Here is a 14,142-nt window from a genome sequence, read left to right as displayed (position 1 = left end):
AGAGTAGCCAAAAAGGACATGGATGGTGACATACGTGCTTATGTGATTGATGGGGAAAGGAATCTACAGGCAGCAATTGTAAAGCAATTGTAAATGGGTGAAGGAGGGTAACAAAATCTCTATAAAAGGAGCCCTCCTCTCCCTTGTTCATGAGAATCTCTTCCACCATTAGGCTTTATGTTGCTGTAGTTCTAGTCTCCCCAAGCCTCTTCCATGAGCCTTCTCTTCCTCTTGTAGATATTCTCTTATGTAGACTCTTGAGTCCTTCTCTCTCTAGTTTATTCTCTCTCTATGAGTAGTCTTGGAGCTTCCGCTCCCTCTTGTATGTATGAAACCTCTTCTTCTCCCTTGTGTTTGTAGTGTTGAGGTGGATTCTCACTCTATTTGTAATGAAGGTCACTTCAGGTTCTCTCTCTCTCTTGAGTGTCTCTTCCCTTTTCTTTCTTTCAAAGCCTTAAAAGTTCTTTCTATTCGGCTGCTCACTGTGCACACATGGTCCATTTGTTTCCCGAGCCACTATATAAACTTCTTCCCCTCTTTTAGGCGAAATCTATGAGGGGTGGATCGTTGATGAAGGTGGAGTCTTGAGGGAGCATCCTGCTCAGGCGAAATTAGCCTGGGGGAGGGTAGTTTTCATGACAGTTTAACCCCCTGTTAGTGTTTTGCTCATAACTTTCTACTCGATAGTCCGATTGTAATGAAATTTATATCAGCGCGAAGCTCTCTTCAAGGCGCATGTTTTTGTGTGATCAGATTTTGAATCAGATACTGTTGCAAAAAGTTATGAGTCTCTGTGTCTGACAGTCTATTTTTATGATAGTTTTTACCCCCGTCTAGTAAACTGTCCATAACTTTTTGGCCGCTTCTTGGTTTCTTACGAAACATATATCAGCACGAAGCTCTCTTTAAGACGCATGTCTCTATGTACTTAGATCTTGAATCAGATGCTGCTGCAGAATGTTATGAGTCTTTGTGTTTGACAGTCTATTTTCATGATAGTTTTTACCCCCTTCCAGTAAACTGTCCATATCTCTTCAACCGTCTGTCTGTTTTCAATGAAACTTATATCAGCGCGAAGCCCATATCAAGGCGCATCTCTTTGTGTACTTGAATCTTTGATATCATGTCTTTACTGAAAGTTGTAGGCCTCTGTGTCTAATGATAGTTTGTAGAGTGTCTTGAGCTAAGTATAAAGGTATCTATGAAGGAGGTGCAATGTTTCCTCGGAATCTACCCATCCGACCTAATCAGCCCCTTCAAACTCCTCGATATATATCAGTTCATGTCATGTTGAGCCGCAAGATCTTCTTTCAACAACGTATCACTCTTCTCTTTGGTGTAGACCAGCTCGCTGAAATTATGGCCTCTGCTGATCCTTTCCTTCTCCCTATGCTTGACTACAACATCACTTGGGATGTTACCATCTTCATTCTCATCTAAGGGAGAAAAGTATGGTGTGGTATCTTGGCATAAAAGCTTCTTTCTAATGTCTCATTCTCAATGATACGTATCTTTGGCAGTCAGTTTGAATGCTGTAGGAAGTGAAGAGGTGCGTGAAGTTTATTACCCCCAACTTCATGTCACAATATTCAAACCTTGTCCAAGAAAGACCGAGGTTAGATCCAATAAAATTTGAAATGTTGGGACCTTTGTATTCATAAATGAAGACAATGTACAATAGAAAGTCTAGATATGAGTCTATGGTATCTACTATGGTAAAAGAGATGTAAAAACACCAAGGCCGTGTTTTTTGGAATAAGAAAGAGATACCAAAAAAACTTGTAGGATAAAGGTCAAGATAGGGACCAATAAAATTAAAATTAAAGGGATCTTTCTATTCAATACATTGAATGTACAAAAGTAAGTCTAGGTATGAGTCCATGATTTGCAATCGCTAGCACAACAAAAGGATTATTTATAGGTACCTTTCTTACAAAAAAGTAATGGAAGTTTTATTCTTTCGTTGAAAGAGTGTGATGACTTTTAACACTCAAAGATTTGAGTCAAGTCAAGTCATGCTCTACTATTCATAAATGAACAATAGAAAGAGTCTAATGTTTCCCATCCATGGTGAAAGGGATGTAAAGAAAGCAAGGCGAGTGTCATTTGGAATAGGAAAGAGATATTAAAAAAACTTTTGGTATAAACGTCAAGATAGGCCCCAATAAATGTCAAATTAATGGGACCTCTATATTCAATCAATTGAATGTACAAAAGAAAGTCTAGGTATGAATCCATGATTTGCCTTGGCAAGCACAACAGAATGCTGATCTATACGTACTCATGTTTACAAAAAAGCAATGGTACTTTTATTCTTTGGTTGAAATTGCGTGACAACATATGGCACTCAAAGATTAAGTCAATTCTATTTTGGAACAGGAAGAGATATTAAAACTGCTTGTAGGATAAGTCAAGGTAGTACAATAGAAAAACTAGATATGAGTCTATGGTCTCCAATCCATAGCGAAAGGGATGTAGAGAAAGCAAGGCGGTGTATTTTGGAACGGAAGAGATATTAAAAGAACTTGTAGGATAAAGTCAAGATAGGCTCAATAAATTTCAAAGTAATGGGACCTTTCTATTCAATCAATTTAATCTACAAGGTATGGGTCCATGATTTGCCATGGCTAGCACAACAAAATGCTTATCTATAGGTACTTGTTTACGAAAAAGAAATGGTACTTTTGGTTGAAAGCGCGTACCTATAGCACTAAAGATTAAGTCGTGCCAAGTCATGCTCTATTATGATGGGAGATGTTAAAGTCTCCCATAATGATAGCACTCAAAGATCATATCAAGTCATGCTCTATCATGATAGCACTGAAGCATTAAGTCAATTACTCTATTATGATGGGAGATGTTAAAGTCTCCCATAATGATAGCACTCAGAGATCACATCAAGTCATGCTCTATCATGATAGCATTTGTCAAGTCATGCTCTCTCATGAAAGTAGTCAAAGTCAAGTCATTAAGTCAAGTCATGCTCTCTCATGAAAGTAGTCAAAGTCAAGTCATTAAGTCAAGTCATGCTCTCTCATGAAAGTAGTCAAAGATTATGTCAAGTCGTGACCTCTTATCATTTGTATTTCAAGTTGTCATCATGTGAGATTAATGTTGCCCGAACTAGATATATGATATACTCTTGATTTTTTGATCCTACACTTTCTCAAGGGTGCAAATGGTTTTTAAAGATAGAAACGGAGGGCCATATTTAAAATCTAAGAGAGGATATCTTCAGGTTTGAAAAGTTCACAAATATCTTGATTTTAAGGCCATGATGAAATGACATCCTTTTTTAAAGGTAGTAGCCTTGAAATTATTGTTAAGCCTAGGCTTATGTGTTTTCAAAATTCCATACATAAATATCATAAGAAATTATTTTCTATTGTGAACACTTATATATATGAGTAGATGGTGTGCTCCCTAAGGCATATTGAGAGATATAAGGATTGTGGCACATTAGGAGATATTCATATCTTGTTTGTCTTGTTGGATTCACTCCAGCTTTGGTGTGGAAACAATCCTTGTGAGAATTCTTGTGGACAACACATCAAAATGGTTTGGCTTCACCTTCTCAAAATTGCCATCATATTGAGCATCCTCATGGCAAAATTTGCGGGGTGCAGCTTAGCAAGTACGGGAAATGATGAAGATGTGGAGCTTTTGCTGGCATTCAAGAGGGGCATCACCCATGATCCTTTGGGGGTGTTAGGAGGTTGGAATGTTGGCAACAAATCTGTGTTTTGCAATTGGAAGGGAGTCAAGTGTGTGGTTGCTAAGCCACACTACAGTTCTATGCAAGTAGCCCAGGTGAGTGAGCTAAACTTGACATCTAGCAATTTGGAAGGTTGGATCACACCAGCTTTAGGTGGACTCTCACATCTCTCCTCTTTGGATTTGTCTCAAAATCGTCTTTCTGGATCTGTTCCTCATGAATTTGGATTCTTACAAAATCTCCACATTTTGTATCTCCGCAACAATCATCTTGTGGGTGGCATTCCCACCACTCTTGGCAACTGCACCGCCCTCATGGATGTCCGAATCCATACAAACAACTTCACCGGTCACATCCCATCTGAATTTGGGATACTTGTGAATCTTCGGATTTTGGCCATAGCTCATAACAACCTTACCGGTTCCATTCCCAAAAGCTTATCCAACTGCACGAACCTCGTTGCTCTCGACCTTGCTAGCAACCAACTAACTGGGGTAATCCCATCGGAGTTTGGAATGCTCACCAACTTTCAGGCTCTGTATCTTTGGGGAAATCAGCTCACGGGCCTCATCCCCTCCAGCTTAGGCAACTGCACCACCCTCACAATTCTTGACCTTAGTAGCAACCAACTAACCGGGGTGATCCCATCGGAGTTTGGAATGCTCACCAACCTTCAGACTCTATATCTTTGGGGAAATTAGCTCACGGGCCTCATCCCCTCCAGCTTAGGCAACTGCACCACCCTCACAAATCTTGCGCTTAGTAGCAACCAACTAACCGGGGTAATCCCATCGGAGTTTGGAATGCTCACCAACCTTCAAACTCTGCTTCTTTCGGGAAACTAGCTCACGGGCCTCATCCCCTCTAGCTTAGGCAACTGCACCACCCTCACAAATCTTGCGCTTAGTAGCAACCAACTAACCGGGGTAATCCCATCGGAGTTTGGAATGCTCACCAACCTTCAGACTCTGCTTCTTTGGGGAAACCAGCTCACGGGCCTCATCCCCTCTAGCTTAGGCAACTGCACCACCCTCACAATTCTTGAGCTTGGTAGCAACCAACTATCCGGGGTAATCCCATCGGAGTTTGGAATGCTCACCAACCTTCAGACTCTGCTTCTTTGGGAAAACCAGCTCACGGGCCTCATCCCCTCCAGCTTAGGCAACTGCACCACCCTCACAATTCTTGACCTTGATAGCAACCAACTAACGGGGGTAATCCCATCGGAGTTTGGAATGCTCACCAACCTTCAGACTCTGTTTCTCTGGAGAAACCAGCTCACGGGCCTCATCCCCCCGAGCCTTGGGAATTGCAGCGCTCTCACAACGCTAGACTTTTCTTCAAACGAGGTGATGGGATCGATACCCTGGGAATTCGGGATGCTCCATCTCCTTGCAGCCTGCTATTTGAGTGGTAACAACCTCACGGGTGGCATTCCCTCCAGCCTTGGCAACTGCACCTCCCTCGCTGATCTCGCCCTTGATTCAAATGAGCTAAGTGGTGCAATTCCCTCCGAGCTCGGCAAACTAGGATCTCTTCGACGCATACTTTTGGAGGAGAATAACCTCTCGGGGACTATACCGCCGAAGATCTCCAATTGCAGTCAGCTATTCTTCCTCAACTTTTCTTACAACAGGTTGAGTGCAGCCGTTCCCGATCCCATCGGCCAGCTTCAAGAATTAAGAAACTTATATCTGCAACACAATATGCTCACGGGTCTCATTCCCGAAACTCTGAGCTTGTGCTTCAGACTCATAGATTTGGATCTCTCTTCCAACTCCTTCACAGGAAGTATCCCCTCAAACTTCTCAGTATTAGGCTCTTTGGGATTGGCGCTCAACTTATCTCGGAATGCTTTATCCGGATCCATACCTTCAGGATTAGGCGGATTGTTCTTGGTGGGAGCTATCGATTTGTCTCACAACTTGTTATCCGGTACAATCCCAGCAAGCATGGGCGGTTGCCTGGAGCTCTCTTTCCTCGACCTTTCCAGCAATACTTTGACAGGAGAAATACCACGGGCCATCGGCAGTCTCAAGAGTCTAAAGCTGTTGAATCTTTCTGGAAATATGCTATCTGGATCTCTACCGCCACAACTCGCTGCTTTAAATTCCCTCGCACAGCTTGACGTATCCTTGAACAACCTCACGGGCAGCTTGCCTTCTTTCCTTGGACGCATGCCTGCCCTCACATATCTCAATGTCTCATTGAATGCCTTCACAGGTGAAATTCCAAATGTTGGCCTGTTTATGCATCTCAATGCTACATCATTTTTGGGCAACCCGGGCCTTTGTGGGCCGATCCTTCATAAAGTCTGCGAGGTAGCCATTGCAGGCCACCACAAGCTCGTTATCATTGTTACAGCTACTGCTTCAGCGTTGCTATTGTTGGGGGGATTACTTTGGTACTTCATCCATCGTCACAGTTCAAGATCCTCTAATGTGCTATGTCCAACCTTGCGCCGAAGGCAAGAAAGGTTTACAGCTCAAGATATGTGGACAGCCACAGAAGCCTACGATCAAAAAAATATCCTTGGTGCGGGTGGATTCAGCGTTGTTTACAAGGGCGTGTTGCCAGATAACAGGGTCATTGCTGTGAAAAAACTCAAAGACGCACGATCTTACGATATATTCGTAAGGGATCTGCGGATACTTGGAAGACTACGGCACAGAAATCTGGTCAAAATCTTGGGTTACGTCTCTACTTTGGAGGTGAAGGCCTTGGTATTGGAATTTGTGAGCAATGGGAGTTTGGAGCGACACTTGTATGAAGCTGGAACCTGCCGATTGAGCTGGGAAACACGTTTGAAGGCAGCAATTGCTATTGCTCAGGTCTTGGTTTATCTGCACTATGACTACGGTCTGCCCTGCCGATTGAGCTGGAAAACACGTTTGAAGGCAGCAATTGCTATTGCTCAGGTCTTGGTTTATCTGCACTATGACTACGGTCTGCCTGTGGTGCACGGTGACTTGAAGCCCAGCAACATCCTCTTTGATTCCGACTTTGAAGCACGCCTCACAGACTTTGGCACTGCGAGGCTATTCACCGATCTTTCCAGTGGTGGAACCTCTCTCCAGCTATCTTCCACCTTCAAAGGTTCCATCGGCTATCTAGCACCAGGTAAAGCTCTTGCATTCAGATCTACTCTTCCAAAGCCCCGCAAGATCGGGATTGGAAGAATTTTTGAAACTGCAAGAATCTAGGATTGGAGAAGGATCTATAAAATTCTTACATATATTTAAACTTTGGAATTTTAATTATTGCTATTTTTTAAACCTCTAACTCTAAAAAATAAAATTTTAATTGTTGCTAATTCTTAAACCTCTAACCTACAAAATTTTTGTAGTTTCTAATGCATGCACTTTTGAACTTTTGGATGTTTTAGATCTATAAATAGATCATAATCTAGTCAAGTTTTGTGCTAGTTATATTGCACTATCTTGTGTGATTTCTATATCAGTTGTCATAAGTAATGGTCTTACTTGTGTTATAAAGTTTTGTTTGACTTTGGAAAATTTTCATTCTTTTCTTGCGTGAGGACCACTTAGAGAAGAAGTTTAGATTGATACATTGGTCTCGATCTTGGTAATGAATTGGTTTTCGAAGCTATCCCAATCTAACATGGAACTTGGCCTCAAATGCCTAGACCAATTCTGGGTGTGGTCCTTAACACTTCAAATTTGGTACACCCTCAGGGGGTGCACCACTAAAGAAATCCTAGGTATCCCGTGCATTCAAGGGGTGTTAAAAGAACCCCTCAACTAAAAAAACTTTCCCAATAAAACCATCCCTCTTTACTTACAAACTAACAAAATTTTTTAAAAAGTTGAACTAAAACCCCCCTCCTATTATTGTTAAATTATGTCTAGAAGTGCAATTAAAATACCCCTCCTTTTGAATGCACATGGTACACTAAAATTTTTGGAGGTGAACCCCCTGAGGGTACACCATCTTGTGCACCTCTACTATAGATCAAATTTTCCATAAGTACTTGAATTCAAAATCGAGTTCTAAGTCCTTGCATCAACCCCACAAAATTCTAGGGGCAGGAAGACTGAGGGAAGACTAGGTCTCACTATTATACACAGGCCTTGTTTCGATGATTAAGCACCAATGTTTAGCATGTGCAGTGCACTAATCTTTAGTACGTACACTGAAATTTATAAGGTTGGTATATACCAAATAATGATAGAAGTGTTAATGGTTGGTATATACCAACTAATGACAGAAGTGTTAATGGTCAGTATATAGCGAATAATGACAGAAGTGTTAATGGTCGGTATATAGTGACTCTGTGAAGGTTTCTTATACTGACCTACAGAGAGTGTTTTTCCATGAGAAATTTTTTTTATTTACATGTTTGATCCTTTGAAAGAATAAAAATCCAAAAGCATGTACATCAAGTTTGAGATCAAAAAGCTCATATATTCATGTACAAGTTTGAGATGAAAAAAATCAATCAAGAGAATTTACATCAACAGCTTCATCCTAAGCCAACTCCTGCACGCCAAACAAGTCTATCTCCAACTCTATACCCAGTTGATCTTCTATATCATCATCATACTATGGCATCGTACGTTCACCTAAGACTTGATCTTGTAATTCCCCTTCTTCAATAATGTCGGGTGATTCTTAATCATCACCTTCTTCCTCAATATCGTGATCTTCATCTTCATCTTATATGATGTCATTATGTGCATCTTCTTCTTGGATCATATTGTGAACTTCATCTTCTTTGCTAGAACCATTTGGATTAATTAGATCCGGCATTGGTAGTGCCATCTCCACATCCACATCTCTATCTTCAAAAATATGTTTACTTTATGGTACAACTTGGATCACGTACCTTGAAGAACTTCCAATCAGCTTTGTCTACCCAGTTGGGTTTAGCCAACCCCTTTGTGATGGAAGTATGCAAGGTTGATCTACGATGATTCAAGACCAAACCCATGCATTCTTGCATATAATCCTCATTAAACTCCCAATTTGGCCGGTTAGGGTATTTTTGTTTTAATTTATTGATGACCGCCTGCTTCTTTTGGTCATCTTAATACCACCAATCGGTAGTAATGCCACTCTTGAAGTGATGGGTCATCAACCGCCTCATGGTGGCCATCACTGCTTTGCACTTTCTATCTTCTATTATCTCTCCAGCATCCGTGATTTGATAGGAGAGATCCCTTGATGAGTAAGGAGGACTGATGGTAGCAGAGTCAGAAGGAGTGGAAGCTATGCGAGCACTTCCGGAGCGAGGAGTAGCAGTGGAAGTAGGAGAGGGCAAGGGACCTTATTGATACTGTGTCTCCAGACCAAGTGGAGACCTGTAGGAATGTGAGTGTGCTAACTCGTCTACATCTCCCAAGTCAGCACAACATAAGCTACCCTTACTACTCTTCCTTCCCTTACGAGAGGCACGTGCAGGTGATGACCCCTCAGTCGAAGGGGCATGAGGGGATGACTGGGCAGTACATCCAGCCGTCGGTGTAGGGGAGGGAATTGCTAAGGTCCTCTGAGATAGCAGAGAGAAGAATCTCGCTGCCTCCTCATCACTCAACTATGCTACAAACTCATCGAGACTCTCGACAAAGCCATGCGCAGCTAGCAAAGGAGTTCCCTGAGGGGTAGTCGTAGTGCTACGTCCGAGAGGAGTCGGATAGTGCTAGGTCCGAGAGGAGTCGTAGTCCTTGGGGTAGTCGCCTGAGAGGAATCAAAGTCCTCTAGAGCATATAGATCGTGAGCTCTCCTCCTGTGAGGCTGTCCATACTCGTCGGATGTGCGACGTGATCCCATGTCTAACATAGACACAAACACGAAAACAAAAAATAAAAAACAAACATAAGCATAGGCATAGGCAAAGGAAAAGAGGAACAAGAGGGAAAGGAAAAGAGGAGACATATGCATGATAAGCATAAGCATAAGAGATAGAGACATATGCTCAGGCTTATGCTTATGCATGAGCATAAGAGAAGGGGGAAAGGAAAGAGAGATTGGAAAAGGGGAAAGAGGGAAAGAAAGAGAGAAGAAGAGGGAAAGGAAAGAGGGAAAAAGAGGGAAAGAAAGAGAGAAGAAGAGGGAAAGGAAAGAGGAAAAGAAGAGGAAGAAGAGGGAGAGAAGAGGAAAAAGAGAGAAAGAAGAGGAAGAAGAAAAGAGGAAGAAGAGGAAAAGAGGAGGGATTAGAGGAGAAGAGGAGGGAAAAGAGGAGCATATGTCTGCTTCTCTTACACATATGCTCATGCTTATGCTTATGTATGAGCATAAGAACATGAGCAAGAAAGAGGGAAAAGAGGGGGGAAAAGAGGAGAAGAGAGAAGAAGAGGGAAAGGAGAAAGAGGGAAAAAAGAGAGAAGAAGAGGGAAAGGAAAGAGGAAAAATGAGACATATGCTCATGCTTATGCATGAGCATATGTCTACTTCTCTTATGCCCATGCATAAGCATAAGCACGAGCATATGTCTTCTTCTCTTATGCTCATGCTTATGCTTATGCATAAGACTTCTCTCATGCATAAGCATAAGCATGAGCATAAGAGAAGAAGACATATGCTCATGCTTATGCTTATGCATGAGCATAAGAACATGAGCATGAAAGAGGGAAAAGAGGGGGAAAAGAGGAGAAGAGAGAAGAAGAGGGAAAGGAAAGAGAGATTGGAAAAGAGGAAAGAGGGAAAGAAAGCGAGAAGAAGAGGGAAAGTTAAGAGGAAAAAGAGACATATGCTCATGCTTATGCATGAGCATATGTCTACTTCTCTTATGCTCATGCATAAGCATAAGCACAAGCATATGCTCATGCTTATGCTTATGCATGAGCATAAGAGAAGGGGGAAAGAGAGAAGAAGAGGGAAAGGAAAGAGGAAAAAAGAGGGAAAGAAAGAGAGAAGAAGAGGGAAAGGAAAGAGGGAAAAAGAGGAAAAGAGAGAAGAAGAGGGAAAGGAAAGAGAGATTACAAAATGAGAAAGAGGGAAACAAAGAGAGAAGAAGAGGGAAAGTAAAGAGGGAAAAAGAGAAATATGCTCATGCTTATGCATGAGCATATGTCTACTTCTCTTATGCTCATGCATAAGCATAACCATGAGCATGTGCTCATGCTTATGCTTATGCATGAGCATAAGAGAAGGGGGAAAGAGAGAAGAAGAGGGAAAAAGAGGGAAAGAAAGAGAGAAGAAGAGGGAAAGGAAAGAGGGAAGGAGAGAAGAAGAGGGAAAGGAAAGAGGCTCATGCTTATGCTTATGCATGAGCATAAGAGAAGGGGGAAAGAGAGAAGAAGAGGGAAAAAGAGGGAAAGAAAGAGAGAAGAAGAGGGAAAGGAAAGAGGGAAAGAGAGAAGAAGAGGGAAAGGAAAGAGGGGAAAAGAGGAGAAGAGAGAAGAAGAGGGAAAGGAAAGAGAGATTGGAAAAGCGGAAAGAGGGAAAGAAAGAGAGAAGAAGAGGGAAAGTAAAGAGGAAAAAGAGACATATGCTCATGCTTATGCATGAGCATGTGTCTACTTCTCTTATGCTCATGCATAAGCATATGCTCATGCTTATGCTTATGCTCATTTCTCTTATGCTCATGCATAAGCATAAGCATGAGTATATGCTCATGCTTATGCTGATGCATGAGCATAAGAGAAGGGGGAAAGAGAGACAAAGAGGGAAAGGAAAGAGAGAAAAAGAGGGAAAGAAAGAGAGAAGAAGAGGGAAAGGAAAGAGGGAAAGAGAGAAGAAGAGGGAAAGGAAAGAGGGGAAAAGAGGAGAAGAGAGAAGAAGAGGGAAAGGAAAGAGAGATTGGAAAAGAGGAAAGAGGGAAAGAAAGAGAGAAGAAGAGGGAAAGTAAAAAGGAAAAAGAGACATATGCTCATGCTTATTCATGAGCATATGTCTACTTCTCTTATGCTCATGCATAAGCATAAGCATGAGCATATCTTGAGCATATGCTCATCCTTATGCTTATGCATGAGCATAAGAGAAGGGGGAAAGAAAGAAGAAGAGGGAAAGGAAAGAGGGAAAAAGAGGGAAAGAAAAAGAGAAGAAGAGGGAAAGAAAAGAGGGGAAAAGAGGAGGAAAGAGATTGAAAGATTGAAGGAGAGAAGAAGGAAAGGAGAGAAAGAAGAGGAGAGAACACGGAAAGAAGAGGAAACAGAGGGGAAGAAAGGGTTCCTACGCCCATCACTACAGCTTAAGGCACTAGCTGCAGGCTAATGCAAATAACAAAAATAACAAATGGAAAAAAGAGGAAGCACTTACCTAAAATAGTACGTCCCGCTCAGTGTTGTGGACTGGCCCTACAAAAGAGAGGAAACATACCATTTTTCAAATAAGATGTTAGAGGAAGGAGGAGATTACAAAAGTAACTTCTTGAAAGGAGGAGATTGAGGAGACAAGGAGAAAGAGAAGGAAGAGAAATACAAAAAAGACTAGAGGAGGTGAGTCTTCTTTCTTTCTTGAAATCTCGTTTTTTGTTTCAATCCTTTGAAAACAAGCATGAAAACTAGTTTACATGTTTAGCAATATAAGGAGAAGCACTCACAAAACGAAAGCTAACAAACAAATAACCTACATTGTTGAAACAGGCTCACCTCTTGAAAAACTTCTTTTAAGAATCCAAAGAGGGAGAAGGGTGGAGAGGGAGCACAAAAGCTAGGAGAAGGGTGAGGAGTGGAGAATAGAGTGGGAGGTTGTCAGAAATTGGTGGGAGGTCATCATAAATAGGTGGGAGGAGAGATTGCCTTGCTTACTTGAAAGATTAGAGAGTGCTAAAGAAAGCGCCATCCATAGCGTCAGGTTTCGGTTTCAACCCACAGCGTTGCTATATAGCGACGCTTTTCCGTCGCTATATAGCAATGTTTTTAATTAAAAGCATCGCTATATAGCGACGGAACAGAGAAAAATGTCACTATATAGCGATGCTTTAAGAGACTTTTTGTTCTAAGTTGAACGGAAGGTCACAAATGCTATTTTATAACTGTTAATATATTTTCTTGCAACTTATGTTGTGATTTTATAAGTGTAGATGGAAGGGACGAGTGGAAGCTTGTCTGATGATCGCCAATGCCCGGGAGCACAAAGTGGCTTACGGAGACGTTATACTATCATTGCACTCATTGCAAGTGAGAAGTACGACATCAACGTCGTATTATCATGCGCCACTTACGGATGTATGGGGAGGAGCCGAACCAATACCCATCGTTGGTGTTGCACGTGTTGATCGACTATCGGTAAGTCAAAGCTATTTAAGTTTGCAATCTTATTGGATACCAGGAAATACAAGACCTTATATTTACACAAAATCTAAAAACAGGATGAGGAGGCTGACGAGGGTCGACATGGCCCATTGTCATGGTGAATTACAATATCCCACCATGGCTAACAATAAAAAAGGGACACCTCATGCTTGCACTACTTGTGCCAGGAAAGTACAAGGCAAAAAATATGGTCATGTACATGGCACCTTTGATAGAGTAGTTACAAATATTATGGAGAGGAGTGTAGGTCTTTGATATTTCTAGAGCTCCTAGACATACCAATGATATTTTGGTCAATGGTATCTTGATGTGGACCATGCATGACTACCCAAGATATGAAGAGTGCGCAGGTACGTGGTTGTGTCTCTACATGTATAATGAGGGATTATGCTTTTATGACTCTCTTTCGCACGCATGTCTTATACTAACACATTCACGCATGCGTGCAAGACTTGTTACAAGTGGGTACCATGCTTGTCTTGTTTGTGGACCGGGTTTGAAATCGCTTGCACGCTACTCCAAACATATGAGGAAAAATGTTTATGAAGGTCATGCTCGATACCTTCCACTTGACCATCTTCACGTGGAGGTCAGCTTGATCCACCACCATCATATTTGAAGGCAAGTGATTGGATTCAAGCTTGAAGGATGAATGGAGAGGAACCTCCTCCTGGTATGAAGAGGCTATCAATCTTTCACGATCTTCCTTATTGGGGTCAGTTACAAATCAATCATCTCTTGGATCCCATGCATATCTTCAAGAATGTGGGGGCTACTATTTGGGCACACTTGGTCGGTTCCAAAGACTCGAGAGGAGTGCGAGAAGACTTGTGTGCTATGAATAATATGTCTCGTTTGTGGCCCCGAGTGCATGCTTCAGGAAAAGTTATCCTCCCGAAAGCAACGTGGATCCTCTCTACGAGGGAGGAGGCAGCAATCAAGGCAGACATTGCCTCTTTTCAAACACTAACAGGGTACATGCATTGCTTGAAAGGAGCATTTTGAAAGGACAATAAGCTTAGTGGGCTCAAGTCCCATGATTGGCACAAGGTCTTACAGGTATTCTAAGTAGAATTAGTGTACAGATAATCGTGATGAGTTAGCATAATTATGATTATGTTATATTGTTGACATGACTTCTTTGTTGCTTTGATAGTTCATCCTCCCAATTACAATAAAAGGGTGCTTACAAGAAGATGTTAGAAATGC

At 41.8% G+C, this 14,142-nt stretch overlaps 1 pseudogene; it reads left to right on the top strand.

The window, feature by feature from the left end:
• Positions 1 to 3,603: 3,603 nt before the first annotated feature.
• Positions 3,604 to 6,918, top strand: LOC147900123 (uncharacterized; annotated as a pseudogene).
• The last annotated feature ends 7,224 nt before the right edge of the window (positions 6,919 to 14,142 follow it).

This window comes from Dipteris shenzhenensis, chromosome 7 (genome assembly GCF_047967505.1).
Source record: "Dipteris shenzhenensis isolate YYH24624 ecotype China chromosome 7, Dip_SZ_1.0, whole genome shotgun sequence".
Taxonomy (NCBI): Eukaryota; Viridiplantae; Streptophyta; class Polypodiopsida; order Gleicheniales; family Dipteridaceae; genus Dipteris; species Dipteris shenzhenensis.
Note: the sequence above shows the minus strand (reverse complement) of the source record. Positions and strands in the feature narration are given on the sequence as shown.